The sequence below is a fragment of the Polypterus senegalus genome, chromosome 6 (genome assembly GCF_016835505.1).
Source record: "Polypterus senegalus isolate Bchr_013 chromosome 6, ASM1683550v1, whole genome shotgun sequence".
In the NCBI taxonomy this organism is placed as follows: domain Eukaryota; kingdom Metazoa; phylum Chordata; class Cladistia; order Polypteriformes; family Polypteridae; genus Polypterus; species Polypterus senegalus.
In genome coordinates, this window is record NC_053159.1 from 17,763,997 (window position 1) to 17,782,985 (window position 18,989).

General features: G+C 37.2%; 1 protein-coding gene across 2 annotated transcripts in view; it reads right to left on the reverse strand.

Moving 5' to 3' along the window:
• The window catches only part of fbxo42 (F-box protein 42), a 40,026-nt gene extending 22,579 nt beyond the window's left edge, over positions 1-17,447 (reverse strand). Inside the window, exon 1 of one of the 2 annotated variants that reach the window (XM_039755433.1) lies at positions 16,989-17,447. The gene's annotated coding sequence lies outside the window, so the exon portion shown is untranslated. Of the gene's footprint in view, positions 1-15,480; positions 15,502-16,988 lie in introns of those variants that run through there. The other variant, XM_039755435.1, reaches the window with a different exon arrangement.
• Between the last annotated feature and the right edge of the window lie 1,542 nt (positions 17,448-18,989).

Here is an 18,989-nt window from a genome sequence, read left to right on the forward strand (position 1 = left end):
ACGCCCACACCCCGCGTCCGGCTAGCCGCACGCGCCCCTCGCTAAGCCGCCGCGAGAGCGGGGATTATTTATTTAAAAATGAATTGCCTTTGCTCAGTGAGCTGTGGACCCGCAATACCACACAGGGATAGACTAGACAAACACGGAATATAACTTGAACACAACACATCCTCCAAATGCAAACCTGATTGAAAGAAATGATAATCAAATCATTGATGACAGCAACATTCATAACACAAAAAAATTACATTGACAATCATGTTACATTATTTTTAAAATGTTTCCTTTTCTTTTTCATAACTTCTTTAACATACTACTTCTCCGCTGCGAAGCGCAGGTATTTTGCTAGTGTAGAATATAAGGCTTCATCCACACATCTGGAGCCTCATGCATAATGCCGTGTGTAGAATTCGCACTATAACATGACATAAGCGCAAAAGCCGAAATGTTCTTACGCACAAAAAATTCCAGATGCAGGAATCTGTGCGTTCGCCAACTTCCACGTTCTTCCGCTACATAAATCCCGGTCAGCGTGAAAAGGAACGCTTGTGCACGTGCCTGCTGTCCTGCCCCAACTCCTCCCAGAATTACGCCTCTTTGAATATGCAAATCAATATAAATAGCCATTAAGATCAGCTTTCTATGAAAAGACAATGGGAAAAGCATGGGGGGAAAATAAGAATTTCAGCGAATGCCAAGTGGAGGCAAAGAAAAAAATCGATCGAGTGACAGCGTTTCGGAGAAACTCGAAAGCTCAAGTTCAAAGTCGCACAGTGCCCGAAATAAAAAAGAAGTTGTTACATATCGAAGTCACCGTGAAAAGATGAGTCATAGCCCACCGTCTGAGTGTCATATGAAAACTTATTAGGGAACAGAGAAAAAAAAAAATAGGCACAGAGTGGGGAAAAAAGCAGGAAATGTCAACTTTAATCTCGAAATTTCCACTTTAATAACGTAGTTTATTTTGTCATTAAAGTAGAACATCATAAACTCCGTCTTAAAATTGTTTAATTTATTATTTTCTCAAATTCCATCGTAACTAAAGTGGCAAGTTAAATGCTTTGTTTTGTATTTGATCTTCTATGTGCTCTGTGTGTGTGAATCACTACGTGCTTCTTAAACCGGCTTTCTCTTCCTCCGACAGGACACAGAATCCATTACATTCGCGATATTACAGCTCTCTGAATATTTAAAATACTGAGATGTATACGCGATATCATTTTCATGATGATAGGACTTAAATAATGTTATTAAACATGGGAACATGGTGACGCAGTGATTGTTCATGTCTCAGATACTTGCTGCACCATGCGCGACCGTCGGTGAAATGCTTTAGTACAGAAGTACTGTCTCTTTCAAACGTACTAACCTCCAATTACTGTCTTTACTTTTCTTTCTCCAAATACCCAATCGTCACACAATCAGCTCTGTAATAGACGTTAAGTCATCTGTAAGTTTAGAATGCCATAGTACGTGTTTAATTATTCTATCCATCTATCCTTCCAGTGTCACACCAGTCCCAGTAAGAATACAGCGTGAGGCAGGACCAATCCGTGAATGGAGCGCAAGCTAATAGTTAGCGCTGCGGCACCGTGTCCTGGCATGTTTAATTATTGACAATATAGATTATTTAAATGAAGTTAAAGTTTTATCTGTATAATAAACATATTTTGCTGCATTTCATCTTAAAAATTATATCGTCATCATATGTAAATACGCGCTTTATGAAGTGCCTCAGGTTGTGCAATATTGTAACTGTAGTGCAAATTTACAGTGAGGTAATTCTACTTATAAGTACCGACAGTTCTACAAGGAGCACTTGATTGAGTGCCTTTATAGTTCTTGGGATGAAACTATTTCTGAACCACGAGGTCTGTACAGGAAAGGCATTGAAATGTTTGCCGTGTGAAAGCAGTTTAATAGACAACATGGCTGAGCCAGCGTGTGCGCGATGCTGTATACCGATAATTCTCTTGCTCAGCTTCTGTAGATCTTCGATTCCCCACTCAGATACAGTGATATAAATACTCTGAGTGGTGCAGTGAGAGTAATATGGAAAAAGATGATCCACTGTGGCAACTCCTAACAGGAGCAGCTGAAAGAAAAAGCAGGTGCAGTGAGAGTAACAACGCTAAAGTAGCTATGGTATTTAGAACAGTGTGACCATTCCGTGGACCATTATATTCTTACAGGTTAATTACAATCCAATGCATTAAACTAATAAACAATATGCGGTTAATTTTAGTGTATTTATAAAGCCGCATCAGGGATATTGATCTAAAAAAGAAAGGATAACCAAACAGGAACGGTAGCACTGCTTTGACTTTTTTTTCTGCAAAACCGAGTGCAGAACTTGCATACGACAGGGTATGAGGTACCATGGAAATGTACGTGGCTTTACGCCAAGTTTAGGTTTTCGCGATTTGAACATGGAAGCGTTCTTGCGCAACATTTCTATGCGTACGCACCGTTTATACATGAGGCCCCTGGTTATGAAGAAGCTTAAGTCGAATTGTTTTTAACAGAATAAAAAAAAAGTCTGTATCAGAATCAATCTGTTCTAGTAACAAGATCGGTATCGACCCTAGGAAAAAACCTGATCAGAGCAGCACTAATTATTATTTTTTTAATGTAAATTATTCTGCCAGGAATGGATCACCCCAGATACAACAGCTCCAAAAAATATTACTATATACTAATTACTCAACCTGTGCTCCCATTTCACAAAAAAAGCTCAATTCAGTATCTTCTCCAATACTCTTTTTTTTTTACATAAAATAGTCATAATGCTGATATTTATAAGAACATTCTAATTTTCAATATTTTGATGAACATTTAATTTTAAAAGTTGATTGTTTAAACATTGTGTACAGCATTTTAATGTTCTTAACACAACATGATGTCATTTACACCACACACTTGCCTAATTAAGTGAAGCTGTATATTTAAAATAAAAAAAAATTTCCCCAAAGTGTATTATAATTGGTGTCAGTTGGGCATTGCACAAATGTAAAAAAAAAATATCTTAAAACTTAATAATTGCTTCCACTCTGAAACAGTAAAGCTCACATTTTTACAAAAGATATCTCCTGTACTTCAGGGGACACTTTAATGACCACAAAGCAGAGACGGAAATAATTTTACTGTTGATTTTTGGAACTGTCTTTTCTGAAGGAAAAATACTGCAGCTGTTCTCTTTTCTGCTGACAACTACTAAGTGTAGAGTTTTCATGGAAACGAAAACGCATGTGACAGATGCAATAGACCACCCCATGATAGGAAATTACATATTAACCAAAAATAAGCATTTTTGAAATGTTAATGCTAGGCTAGAAGTGTACTGAATGGATGAAAAAACCCTAATAACCAGTACAAGAGTGGGAAAGAATACTATTCAGAATTTGCACTGAGAAGCCCACACATCTGTCAGGCCATATTGTAACAAATAGCAAAAGAAAAAGATGTCCAGAAGTGCATGCTTGACAAATGCTGAAAATTCATTCATAACACTGACCACTATTATTGTAAAGTATTGCAAAACAGTCTAACGTCAGGAATGGGTATTTTAACAACATTATTAGCGTCGAGTCCCTGTACCCACAGCATGAGCATTCATTCACAGAGGATGTTATTGAACATTTCCCACGCATTCAATAACAGAGTTACATATATGATAGACTATTTCCTTTGTCTGATTTTTCATTTCAGCTTTACTCTTACACTCAGTACACATTTCCCCTAATCTGTGTATACTGGTGCTTGGGCAAAGCTTAACAATAAAGCCAAATGTTTTTCACTGTCAATTTCACATTGAAACATACTCCAGATACATATAAATATTTATGTTAGTCTAGAATACAAAAATGGTGACCCAATAAAATATTGTAGACAAACTGCAACAACAGTTTCAAATCATGAAATGTAGCCTTTGATAAGCCAGCTACAAGCAGCAACTCACAAAAATTTAAATTATATATTTTTATGAAAGCACGTTTCAAATGGGGGCCTATACAACTCGAAGACACAAATCAATATGAAGGCCATTCTCCACTTTGAAATGGACTTATGACAGTCTTTAAAGGAATACTCCACCCAAAAATGGTACTTTTTATATACATTACCTACTTCATGTACTTTGTAGTGGTGGCTGAGAAAAATTTTTAATCTAATGCTTTTATGCAGAATGGAGAGGAAAAAAATATTTTACATAATAGAGGCTAAAAGTAACCAATGATGTACAACAGAAAACAATGTGAAAAACATCCATTGAAAAAAGTAATCTAATGTTATTCGTGCTGCTACTTCTGGAATATGACACACATTATATACTGTAAACTAAAGCCTCATGGGAGTCACTTGCTAAAGACAGGACTCTTGACCAGTGAATGAAGGGGAGAGGCAGGTCTTCAATTCAAAAAGTCAAGTACTCCTAGGTACTTTAGTGGGGGGTTTGTTTTGTTTTCTCTCAATTTCAGCCCTAAAACATGTAAGGTTAGACAAAGCCGAGCTTAGAGCAACCATTGTGATTATTTTAAAAATATTATATACCTCCTGACCACAGACATCAATCCAAAAATTTTGGGATAATCTAATCTAATCTAAAACGTGGTATCTTCAGGGTTTGTGTATTCAATCCGGTTAATTCTAATTTTATCAACCTACATGACACTTACCCATTTCTTTTTAACTTAAAATCTGCTGCTTTTTTACATTACAAAAAAAAAAAATTACTACTTGAAGATCAAGGATTATAAAAAGGGACAGTGATTCACCAACCTTTATAATAGTAATAATGCAAACCAAAAGCACCTCATAATCCAAATCTTAGAATAAAGAAAAATACACCACCACTTCTCTCAAAATTCAATGCTTAATATAATCAGCACTGTCAACTTACAAGAAAGACAGAATATTGTATTAGGTCCTTTTTGTCTCTTTATGAAATGCCAAAATTGGCTAACACTGAATTAGCACCATATGTAAAAGATTTTTCAGTGGGATCGTACCAGATCCTATTGCAGCTGTTCCACATAAGGCATATGGCTTAAGTTGGGCTGCAGCCACATTAAGATTTGATTACTTAGATTATATTTCTAACGTTTATATCTTTAGTTGTGACTGAACAGTTCTGCACCTATCACTAGATATTCGGATCAACTATAATATCTCATGCTTAAAAATAACACAGTGATTGTGTCACATGAACTACTGTACCAAATCCACATTCAAACATTCCTCTGGGGACTCTGAAGAAACTGCATACCTCAAATTCTCAGCAAGTATGTTTATTTTTTGTATCCATATACCCTTCCGTATAGTTCCACATCTAGCTTTAAACTCAGTGAAATGATATTCCAAAACAGATACTAAGGTCTTGGGTAAGGGCCAGGATTGCTCACATTTCCTAACTCTAGAAGCGTGCAAAAACCTTATTAAGCATTATTTCCTGAAATAAAAAATAAGTTTGCATAATAAGAGGAAATGCCTTTGCAAGTGGTGAGAGCTCAACATTTGGGAAAGAAGCTGCTGGCTATGGTCTTCTGCAAAATACCACCACAAATCTGCACTGTTTTATCAACTTTCACAGGCAGCTTCCAAAAAAGGAACTAAACCATTTAGAAAGGAAGAAATGCATAGAAAAACCTATAACTGTAAATATACAACACAGCTTCACATAGCTATAGTTATTTCTTCAAAAGAATCACATGCATAGCTAAGAAAGAAGGAGGCTGGGAAAAATAGCTAAGAATACAAAACACACACATTACAAAGGCTGATCTGATAAAGTACCACCATGTACCAGACAGAATCTGCTCTAATTAATCATTTATGCAGTTTAACCTACCCTGTAATATAGGATAACAATAAGAACCAATCCACAAAAGTCCATCCAACAACTCTGTATGTAGCAAGTAAACATAAAACTCAGAATGATTGGAAACTGATGAAGGTCAGTGGGTGAAACAGTTCTGACAGTGGTATTTTAAACAAAGTAAAATAAATTAGTTCATTTTAAAACTGCACAGCTGTTCAAATTTCAGTTATTTTTGATTGCACAGTTATGCTGAGATAATGTAAAAGAATTCCATCTAAAAATATCACTCTGCTAAAAGTGACAGTAGGTCATATAATAAATGTATTCTTCAGTTAAATGAATATTGAGAACATACTAAAGGCTATTTAGTTTCAAAGAACGCATTTTGGTTATGGGTTAATATGCTTGTCTTTATCACACTCTTCACTTAGTTGTGCACTAGAAGGAAAAAAGTTCACAAAAAAAGACAACCCCCAGGATTAATAAAGAGTATCAAAAACAAATAATTTTATTATCTGTATAGAAGAAAGGTTTTTTTTTCATTTATCAACTAAACCTCCTATGTCACAACTAGAAAACCATCAAAATGGTACTTTTCCAATAAAAAAAAAGAACTGTTTTGTTCCCCCCCACAAACCTTCATGTGATAAGACACAGAGAAGAAGGGCATTACTCCAAAAATGTTTTCAGGAAATTGCTGAGATTGATTAGAGAAGGTGAATATTGGATCATTATTGTCACAAGCAGAGAACAGTGAAATTCTTACTTGCACGTGCTAATCAACACACAACATTACTATTTAGCGCCATTCTTACTGACTATGTTAACCTTGCCTCAAACTTCTGTCTCCCTTAAGGCCATGTCACATTAAATGACTTTTCCAGCAGTTCTCAGGTGCAGACTTCATTTACATAATTTTAGTGAGCTGGGGCAGTCACCGTGGACTTCTGTGATCACTAGTCATGTAGTGCGATATACCCAGCATCTGCGACAGGTTTAATTTTGTCTTCAGCATGCACAATGCATATAATGGAGAGACTAAGAATAAGTAAAGCAGCTTTTTTGGAGTTCACAAACAGAAGTGCTGCTTCCCTGTTTGATGTTGTGTGTTTTAAATACCATGAAAGATTTGAAAAAAAAGAAAGGTAAAGGCTACTGCTCAATTCAACATATCTGTAAACCCTTTGCACAGGAATCAGCTCTGTCAGGCAGATCAGAAAAAGGAGTGAGCTTGTAAAACACTGGACATGTGAAACTGGACTGAAAAGTAATTTCACAGTTGTCTAATTTAACATTTCTAGTCATTCGACAGGACATACTCAGGTGAGGAGATCAGCAACTGCAGTCATCATGTTTGACACTGGCTCTGACTAAAAGTCGTATAAAATAACATCTGCTTTACATTAAAAATCTCCAAAATTATTTGTCATTAACATGACAAAAAGAAAAAGGAAAACTATACTATACAAATCAAGGGGTTCATCCAGGTGGCCATGAGCAGGATAACAACACTTTCACCGAGTTTGTCAAAAGTAAAACTATTTTTCCCCAAATTTAACTGTAACCCTATAAAAAAAAACTTCTCCTAAGATAGATAAGCTCCTATATAAACACAAATATTCAGTAAGATCAATCTTCAATAAAACATCAGGTTCCACTCGATAAAGATCACAAAAGTTTTTCCTTTTTTTATGTAGTACTAGGGTGTTGTACCATGTTAGCCATTATAAATGTAGTGAAAAGACAAGCAAAATGACACCTTTTATTGGCTAACTAAAAAGATTACAATATGCAGGCTTTCGAGGCAACTCAGGCCCCTTCTTCAGGCAAGATGTAATACAGAAAGTGGAGTTCCCTGTGTTTATATATACACACTAGGACAAAAAACAACAATGGTAAATTCTAAGTGAAAAATCTTAAATGTAAAAAATTAATAGACTCCTTCAGATCAGGGTTCGTTTAACAAGAGAGAACAACAATGTATGGTCAAGATCTTTGGATAAGATAACTGTCCAACAAAGTCTTTAGAAGTTTCTAATAGTACTAGGGTGTTGTACCATGTTAGCCATTATGAAGGTAGAGAAAAGCCAAGCAAAATGACACCTTTTACTGGCTAACTAAAAAGATTACAATATGCAAGCTTTCAAGGCAACTCAGGCCGCTTCTTCAGGCAAGATGTATCTAATGAGTTTTTCAATACAATGTGGATCTGTAGTCAGTCTGTCTGTGTCAGTCTGAGAGATGAAAACAATCCTCATACCTGGCTATAAAACTCGTCTCTATTCAAACCATGTGGTAATGTATTAAATTTTAGCACAAGTTTGACACTCCTTTTTTATGTAAATGATTAACAAAATATTGTTGTTTTTACATGCAGTTGTTTTCACTACAGCTAACCAGACCACAGAGTACACCATTGCCCACTTAAAATATGGATATTATACAACAAAAACAGTTACTGTACGTCTCAAAATTACTGTACCATAAATTCAGTAAAATAGTAAATCAGTCACAATGCTAAAACATTTTAAGATTAATCTGTAAGCAGTAGGTTAACCTGTATATACACTATACAGATAATGTAAAGTGGACTGACTAGCTGATTTACTCACTTATCAACAAAAATAGTACTTCCTGTTTAGTTAAAAAATTGAATTTAACAGGATGGCACACCTAGGGTAGTATGTAACCAACTAAGAAAGATCATTTTAATATATCAATACTTAGGGATAACCCTGCTCACAAGAAATAGAAAAATGAAATACCACAAAACCAAAATAAATGATTCTATTGATTTGATTCAAATGTATTGACATTATAGGTAAAAGAAAATTACCTGATCCATGTTTTATTTTTTTAGGTGTTGATATTCATCGATATTAAGCTAATGAACATGCTCTGCGCATGCGGTGACAATGGGCTTTATGCATACAAAGGATGGAAGACTAAATAATGGACAGTGTTCTGGACAGGAAAAGAGAGACATGGTCATGTTTGGTATGTATAGTGAGGTGTGAAATGAAATAAAGATCAGCAAAGCTGAAGAAAGTTGCAAAGGGGTGGAAAAAGTGGTAGTGCAGATGCCTGAAACTGCCAGTTTTTAAATACTAGACAACCAAACTACATACTCACAAATCCCAGTAGATTACTAGATGTTTTAGGTATCTGCTCAACAAAAAATGTTCCTAATTAAAAACAATTTGGTAAAAAAAAAAAAATAAATAAAAAACAATTCTTCATGTATGATCTTACCTTTGATGTTGCTTTTAAAGACAGTTGCTTGTAGCGTGCCAGACTGCTGTAACCCTGTCTAAAGCCTGGTTTACAACTGACACGTCAGTGCTGGTTACAAGGGCACCACAGCAAAAATGTAGCAACACCTCTTGGGCGTTTGCCACACGTTGCACACAGAATTATTTCTAACTATGCACGTGTACCCTAAATGATGAATTTCGAGGAAAGTCTAGTTATATGCATGCCAGAATGATTAACAAAGGGCTGAATGAGACGCAACAGGTGATCAAAACACAAGGAAAACACACAAAAATCTCTTCCCCAAATACATCACTTATCCACTCATGTACTCGCCCTCCCTTCACCACTTTTGGCTAATGAGTCTGTACATACGTACACTAATGAGCAATAGACTGAAATCAAGTCTATAAAGCAAGCAAGAGAAACAACAGAATTAGCGGTAAAGCAACTGTGTTAGTGAAGGCAATAAGGCCAAATTAATTGCATCCTTGTCATTTATCGTGACATAAATAATTAAAATAGAAGAGGACAAAGTGAACCATTCCACTACAGCTTAGATAGCATTTACAAGTAAAAGGAATCATGGTTACAATCAGCACTATGACAAAAACAGACATAACTTTTTTAAATACTAGAAAAACTTTTTCAGCAGAATACATACAGAGGATATTCCCAAAATAGAGATGGCTGAAGGGAGGATAAGCATCAAAACCAAATCAGAGAATGTTGCATGCAGATTGCATCCAGAGACCACATACAAAAGAGGTCCTTTGTTTTTAGGCAAAACTAATTTTAGAGTTGAAAAAGTGAGAAAGCACAGTAACATTAGACTGTTTACTAGTCAACAAATGCACATGCAGTGCTGAGTCATTTTATGAAATGTACAACTTGGAAACTCATGCAGCAGGTAACTCATTTTAACTGACAGGATTTGCTATCTGCGAGAAAAATGACCTAAAATATTCAGCAGCTTATTGATCACGAGATGGCTTGAATGTTACAACAATGCTCCTGTCACAAACTTTCAAAGGCTCAGCCTTACAAAATGGATATTTTCATTTCGAAATTAGAGGGCTACATTCCACTGCAAACTAATCTTGCCTAATGCAGTAACTGACAGAAACCACAGACAGAAATCACAGACAGACAAAATAAGATGCTCATCATTTGCTGATATGTACTGTGAGCCCTTAACAGGTACACTTTAGGTTGTGAAAATGCTACTTACTTATTAGCCCAAAAACTGCAGAGTGAGAACATGCTTTTTCAGGCTTAAATCTCATCTTCACTAACAAAAGGACCCATTTAATGGGCCAAGTTTGACAAATTTGAATGCATCTCTATACAGAGACCATTGGCTCTAGGTCATTTAAAAGTGACTGACACTATAAAGTATATAATTGCATCTTAGAATAATCCTGAAGGTCAAAATGATGACATTGTGACAGAGAAACTAATTGGTGAGGTCTAAATTAGGGCTGAAAACAAAATTAGAGAATACAATATTCATGCAGTATTTCAGTTAATTTTTGATAAAATTTGTGTACTTTTGAAAAAGGCCACTCATTAACATGACATAACCCTTTACAAATCATGTATTTGCTAAAATAGTATCTTCCAAGGTGCCAATTGTTTTTATATTGTGGTAGTCCTATGGACTCGTGCACATCAAAACTTTACAAATAAGCATTGCCGTAAATAGCTGAAGGTATCCTTTCAACCCATATATAAAGTTGGGCTACTAGAAAGCGGACTACCAAGTTGGCAAAAGCTGGTAGCCAAGCAGACTACCAAATGTATTTACGATTTGTCCACCCTTGTCAACGGTTATCAAGTACACTATAAAGCTTAAGTGACCGTGCCAGGTAATGTGGTTGTGTGTTACAAAAAGTGAGTCAGAGAGAAGCAGAGGCAGAAGTGGTATCCTTGGATTTAAGATCAGCCAGGAATGACGACATCAGTTTAAACTTAATGGGTGCCGTGTGAATTACTCCACTGTAATATACATTTGATTCTACAGACTTTGAAACAGGACCCCTCCAACCCCAACCTGTAAAATCACCCATTGAAAAGGGAAGCCCTGCCCTCCCAATAATTCCTTACATATACATTCATATCTGCAGACTTTAAAGGGAGACCACATGCAACTGATTAAAAACACAAAAAGAAATACTTTACAGAACAATGTAAACAAATAAATCAAGCATCTAATGATAATAACAAATACTCAAATTTAACATTATTCCTTCCGATTACCCATTTCAATTCAAAAGAATAAACTTTATTGTAAAGAATGGCCATCAACAAAAGTTAGTAGGAAAACCAGGGATTGGAGTGACTTAATGTTTTACTAATAGGCAATTGTATATAGCATGTTCATGAGAGAGCAGCTCCAGTGACCTAATATTGTTTTTACTTATTATTTGACTGATGCCTTTATCCAAAGCGACTTACAAGATTTGAGATACCACTGGGTACTTTTGTTTTTCCAATTGGAGCACAGGCATGTGAAGTGACTTACTCATAGTCACACACTGTCAGTATCAGGATTTGAACACAAAACCTCAGGGTTAGAAGTCCTAGGTCCAAAGCCTTAACCACTTAACAACTAAAAAATATATATATACACTGTATACAGAAAAATAATTAGTTACACTTTTGATTCAGTCAAAGTAAAAAGTATGTGAACCCTTTGGAATTATCTGGTTTACTGCATGAATTGGTCATAAAAAGTGATCTGATCTTCATCTAAGTCACTGGTACTGATATACACAATGAGCTTAAGCCAATGACACACAAAAAAATTCTACTCTTTCATGTCTATTTTACAATGCATTCAACGTTCACAATGTTAGTGGAAAAAATAAGTGAACCTTGGGATTTAATAACTGGTTGACCCTCCTTTGGCAGCAATGACCTCAAACAGGCGCTTTGTGTAACTGCAGATCAGACCTGCACATCGTGCAGGGGGAATTTTAGCCCATTCTTCCCTGCAGAACTGCCTTAACTCTTCCATATTCTTTGGTTGTCTTCTGTGTATGGCTCTCTTCAAGTCATTCCACAGCATCTCAATAAGATTGAGATCTGGGCTCTGACTGGGCCACTCCAAAAGGCGGAGTTTGTTCTTCTGAAGCCATTGTGCTGTGGATTTGCTGCGATGTTTGGGGTCATTGTCCCGTTGCAACACTCAGCCTCTTCTGAGCTTCAGTTGACGGACAGACACCCTCACATTATCCTACAGACTTTGTTGATAAACTTGTGAATTTATTTTCCACTCAATGATGGCAAGCTGTCCAGGCCCTGATGCAGCAAAGCAGGCCCAAATCATGATGTTCCCTCCACCAAACTTTACTGTAGGGATGATGCTTTGATGTTGATATGCAGTGCCCTTTTTACACCAAATGAAGTTCTGCTTGTTCCTCCCAAATAGTTCAATTTTGGTTTCATCACTCCACAAAACATTTTCCCAGTACCGTTGTGGAGTGTCCAAGTGCTCTTTCGCAAACTTTAGGCATTCAGCAATGTTCTTTTTTGATAGCAGTGTCTTCCTTCATGGTGTCCTGCCATGGACTCCTTTCTTGTTCAATGTTTTGCGTATAGTTGAATCATGAACAGAGATGTTAGCCAGTTCTAATGACTTCAAGTCCTGTCACTCTAGGGTTCTTCTTTACCTCATTGCTGACTTTGCGTTGTGCTCTTGGGGTCATCTTGGCAGGGTGCTCACTTCTAGGCAGAGTAGCCACAATACCAAATTGTCTCCATTTATAGACAACTTGCCTAACAGTAGACTGATGAATATCTAAAATCTTTGAGATGACTTTGTAACCCTTCCCAGTCTTATGTAGATTAACAATTCTCGATCGCAGCTCTTTTGTGTGAGGCATGATTCCCATCTGGATATGCTTCTTGTCAAAAGCTTAAACTAAAATTTTATAGTGTTTTTCATCAATCAAAGTAATTCTAGGCCACACCTCTGAACTTGTTTCATTAAATGGACTCCAGGTGTGCTACATTCTGACTGCAATGACCTTTTTAAAAAGTCATTAGCTTAGGGTTCACTTACTTTTTCCAACCTTCAGTTTCACAGTTTGAATGATCTATTCAATATGGTCAACAATTCTGAAAATCTGCTAATCTTTAGTTATAGGAGACTGTGTTTGTTCATTATTGTGGCTGACATGAAAATACAACCATGCTTTATATGGGAATTAGACATAAATATAGATAATTCCTAGGGGTTCACATACTTTTTACATTGACTGTATATCCAATTACCCTATAGCACTATAACAGAGGACATTTGTCTTTCGAAATTTCTTGGGAGAAGTCAGGTAACACCGTTAGTTTAAAGATAACATGATAAAATTACTATCAAAAAAGTTTGCTTCCACAACAGCTAAATGTTGTAACAAGGTGTGTATTTCATTAAGTATGAAACTTTTTTTTTGGTACAAATTTTTTTTCAATGGCAAAAGCGTGGATTGATTATTTCTGTTATTTGATTAACTGCCTTCCTTATATGGTGTAATTAGCCCCTAAACGTTATTGAATGAACCTTGCTCTTCATGAAAACTCTGGTGCAAAAATGAACAAAAACAACATCAAGCAACACCACTGTGTTCTAATGAGTTCCAGGATCTCTGCAGGTTTCTCATTTAAGTCAGTAAGACACAATAAGATTACCTGTGTGCTTCTATGATTCTTTACATAACTGAACATATATATTATCTACTTGCATTTCTACAACACTCTTTCATTTTCTGCTTTAAATTTCAGAATTTTTCAAGTTATTTCTTCACAATCAGGGTATATACTGTATTATTTTGCCACATTAAATTCTGTTCTAAAGTGAAGCAATTTCTATAAATTATTTAAAAAAATACCTAGCCTGCTCTTGTGCTTTAAAAATGGAAATGAAGAGTTACTGTGGTCCAGTGTGAAAACAAAAGCCTTAAAACAAGCCAGTGTAATCAAACATTGATCTGTGTTTTGTGATTGCACACATATTGCATAACCATGTATCCAGGATGGTTTAAGGAGGGAAAAAAAGGCAAAACATATTTCTGTGAGAATCAACCATTTTAAAAGAATCCTGGCTGTATGCGTCACATCACTACCGGTGCTCCTCCACAGCTGCCTTTCGACCACAGGGAGCAGTTTACTCCAGGGTACAGCTCAAAACATCGTCTCTAAGCAGTGCTACTAATATTACTGAATGTTGATACCCAGATGTAAATTGTTGTTTTTGTTCTGTAGACAACTAGACAATTGCTATACGACCACTTACAGTCTTTAAGCTTGCATACGTAACAAAGTCGGGGGGGAAAAAATGGAATGTATGTAATTTATTTCAGGGCTCATGAACAATTAAGTTTTTTTTTTTACTAATAAGTATTACTGACACATTTCCAGGTAATCATCCACCGTTAACCCTTCTGATGCCAACCAATCTGTAAACACACTGGGAGAACATGCAAACTCAATGCAGGCCCTAGTGCTACAAGACAGGAATGTTGTCACTTGATTGCAGTCTACACGCATGGTCAGCCTCTCTCTCTCTCACTAGTTGTCTCTAAACTACCGAAACACACACATGCACCAGACAATATCATTGTGAAAAAAAGCAATAATTTTTTTTTCTGGGTGGTGGGAAAAGAGATTCCATTTGATTTAATGTGTGTGCCAGCATCTGGGATGCGCTCGGGGTAAATGTCAATAATCCAGCCATGATGTTGTCATCCAACAGTGAAGCAAATAGGAAACATATCCTTATCACAAGAAAATAGTACCAAGAATGATAAAATGTTTTATTTTCAGTTTAGTTCTTGTCACAAGCATGCCATTGAAACTCAGAACGCATCGGTACCTTTGCTACTTCAAATTAGTTGGATTCAGTAAGTTTTATGGCTTTTGTCTTCATGTTGAACCCTGGTATCCTTTAGCTCCATTTTAAAGTGTAAAACAAGGCTTTGTTTCATTTAAAAAAACTGTCTTAAAAAAAACAATTTCATGTGGTCATTTAATATATATCATGATTATGGATAAAACACCTTAGACTTAAATTTACCAAACTTATCCTTTAATTGTGTAATTTGTTCTAGCAATTTATATTTCTAATCCAACAAGAAAAATTATTAACTTGTACTAAACATGTTTTAAATATGTTGCAGGGCTCAGCAGAACATAAGAACATAAGGCTGAAGGCAACTGGAGACTTCCAAGTTAACATACAAATTTGTCAAGCATGACTGTTATTCATTGCCAACTTTAATTTCTCTTTTAAGATAATAAATACCCTCTATTTCTCAATTTTATAACAAGGCAATATTTTAAAAACATGACACCTGTCTCTAATAAATTGAATGGCAAATAAATTCTGAATAAAACAGAATAGTACAATGCACAAATACCTTTAAAATATGCAGAGATTGGATGCTTTGCTTCTGTTAAAAAAAAAAGGGCTATTATAAAATACTTCAATGAAAGTTGGGGTTTTCTAAATAATGCTAATAACTTAATAACTAACTGAAGAGATTTTAATGCACAGCACATTACATCTATTACAGTTTCATTGGTAGTTCTTATGCAAATCTGCAGAGAGGTGGATTAAAACACATGCCAGAAGCTTATTAGATGCATACTATAGAAGCTAGTATGCCTAAAGCTGCTTCAATTAAGAAGCCAATTTCTTTTTCACAAAATGTGTAAATTACCTCCAAGAGTTAGCTTGTTAGGCTCATGATTTTTAAACACTTGGTATCTCTGCAATGGAGTAGCAGTCTGGCCTAAGTTAGTTCCTGCCTTGTGCTAGTGGGACAGACTATGGATCACCTCATGAACATGAAATGGATTTGAGAATAACCATGTTACATGATGATACTAAACACCAAATCTAATAAAATATGCAATTAGGATTTGTAAAAGGACTAAACAAGCATAACTTGTGCTTTTACCTCGGAACAGCTGTTTCCTAGTGACCCTGAACTGTATTAAAAGGGTTTGGGAATATCATATTACTACACTTTTTAATTTCTTAACTGAATTTTTTTTCAGTCATGTCTTAATATTATTCCACATGCTTACTATCACTTCATCAATCCATCCATATTCCTTTCCAGCTTACCCAGAGCATGGTCACTGGGCAACTGGAACCATTTTCATTTTTTTGGAAAACTAATGCAGTAGTGTGAAAGCATCTTCATGCATAACACTAGCCGACCTACTTATTTCCCATTGTTAAAAAATCAATTTTAACATGTGTGTAGCTTTCGTAATTTCAGGCACTCTCGATTTGTGCCAGAACTCCTTATACTATTTAACTTACTTGGAAAACGAAGTGAAATGCATTAACGATTTTAGTCTGCTGACTCATAAATATGATTTAACATACGATCCCCTTCACACTGAAAAGAATGCGCACCTCGCACGGAATCCGACAGCACAACACACCGGAAACCCCGAAACGTACGTAGGGTACAAGTTTATGATCATCTTCAAGAATAAGTGAGTGACGCTATACGTCTTCAAAACGTTACCACAGACAGGGTGTCCGTTGACAAACTCTGCGTACCTGTGACATAATGACTGACCAAATGACTGACTACAGGCTCCCGGTGACGGATTGTTAGTACGGTGGTAAGGATGTGGTCTACCCTTTTAATGGGACCTGCTGCCACCCACACAAATAATGAGAGCGTTGGGTGGCCCACCTTGTGGTAAAACGACGACAAAAATGCAGGTACGAAAAACCAGAATGTCCCCCGTGCACTGCTCTACCAAATGGACTGTTCACGAGCTCGGGGGTTTGAGTACAAAGATGCGCCCAGAACGTCACTTCCACCTGAAGTATCCCCGTTCCCCCCAAAAAGCAAGGGGTGCGACCCTCGCATGCAACCTCATCTACTACACCCGAGCTCACCTGCTTCTCCCGCCCCTCGTTTCCCTCTGCCAACTACTGGCGGCGGCTCCTGCAGCAGCGGCGGCGGTGTCCTCCCGGCTTCTCCGTTATTATTCTCCTTTTCGTCTGGTCCTTGAGTGATAGAACTGTCGGTTTTGTTTGTTTGTATTCGTTTCTTTCATGGAGCGTGCGCGCCTCTCCTTGATGGCGACTTGTCCCTTTAATCCAAGAATAAAACGACGACTGGACCCTCCAACGTTTTCGTCTCTGTTCTTCTCAACAGACACTCAGCGTATGTCCGTTCTCCCGTAACGCTCCACCTCTACCTCCTTTTCCCCAGTTTCTTTCAATGCCAACGGCGGCTTCTCCAAACCCAGTCCGCCGCCATCTTCCCCAGCATCACCATTCCGCACACCGCGAGCACGCGCACGTCTACGTTCGCGAGACCAAAGTGGGAAGACGAGTCTCAGTTTACCCCGGCAACGCGCGCCATCTACAGGTCACACCGGTATTACAGACGGCGAGCGCGTGCGCATGAAACTCGGTCACGAGGTAATTAGGTGACGCTCAAATCTCACTTTTGATTCAAATCGCATAGCACAAAATCGGGGTCGCAAGAAGACTCACGCACGTAGCTCCACTCGCTCATTCTGGATATACACTACACTACCTACACAATTATAACTATAAAGCAAATTATGTAATAAACCTCAATGTGTTTTAAAACGTCAAATACACACGCATGTATTCTGTGATGGCAAGTCAGTTTTTAAACATTTTCCAGAGAAATATATATAATTCCCAAATCCTTCACCTTAAAATATCTTCAATACACCTCGTAGGACCTACAGTCAAATGAAACATGTTGCACAGCCTCTGGTTCATTATAATTTCTGCAATAACCTGCTTTATGTTTATTAATTTTAAAGAATGTGTTACTTAATCCAGCGTGTGCGATTCTAAATTGGGTCAGTATCATTTGTAACCTCCTATTATTTTCACCCAGTCACTGATTTCCAACCTCCTTTTGGAGGGTATTAAACAGGTGTCTTCCTTCTTTCCTGTAATTCCAATAATTCTGCTAGATTTTCCTAATGGATTTCATAATTACAAATTTTTGTTCCTCTTTCTGTGAAGGTACTGCAGCAGCATCACTGACCCTCCATAACACCGCCACCCCCAGACACCCCACCATTCTGTAGGAATGTCCATCCGTAACATAATCTACAAGCGGGGACCCCAAGAATGGTTTATTGTTTGCCCACCCAGTTGTTTCCAAGCCTGCACACTTTGCAATTGCTGGCTTTGCCACTGGACCTTACTCCTCCAAGACTGTTTTGTAAGAACATCTGCAATCTCTATTTCCCTGCATCCCCACATGAGCTGGAACCCCTAAGAAATTCACACATACAGTGCATCTGGAAAGTATTCACAGCGCATCACTTTTTCCACATTTTGTTATGTTACAGCCTTATTCCAAAATGGATTAAATTCACTTTTTTCCTCAGAATTCTACACACAAAAATCCATAATGACAACGTGAAAAAAGTTTACTTGAGGGTTTTGCAAATTTATTAAAAATAAAAAAACTGAGAAATCTCATGTACATAAGTATTCACAGCCTTTGCTCAATACTTTGTCGATGCACCTTTGGCAGCAATTACAGCCTCAAGTCTTTTTGAATATGATGCCACAAGCTTGGCACACCTATCCTTGGCCAGTTTCGCCCATTCCTCTTTGCAGCACCTCTCAAGCTCCATCAGGTTGGATGGGAAGCGTTGGTGCACAGCCATTTTAAGATCTCTCCAGAGATGTTCAATCGGATTCAAATCTGGGCTCTGGCTGGGCCACTCACGGACATTCACAGAGTTGTCCTGAAGCCACTCCTTTGATATCTTGGCTGTGTGCTTATGGTCGTTGTTCTGCTGAAAGATGAACCGTCTCCCCAGTCTGAGGTCAAGAACGCTCTAGAGCAGGTTTTCATCCAGGATGTCTAAGTAAATTGTTGCAGTCATCTTTCCC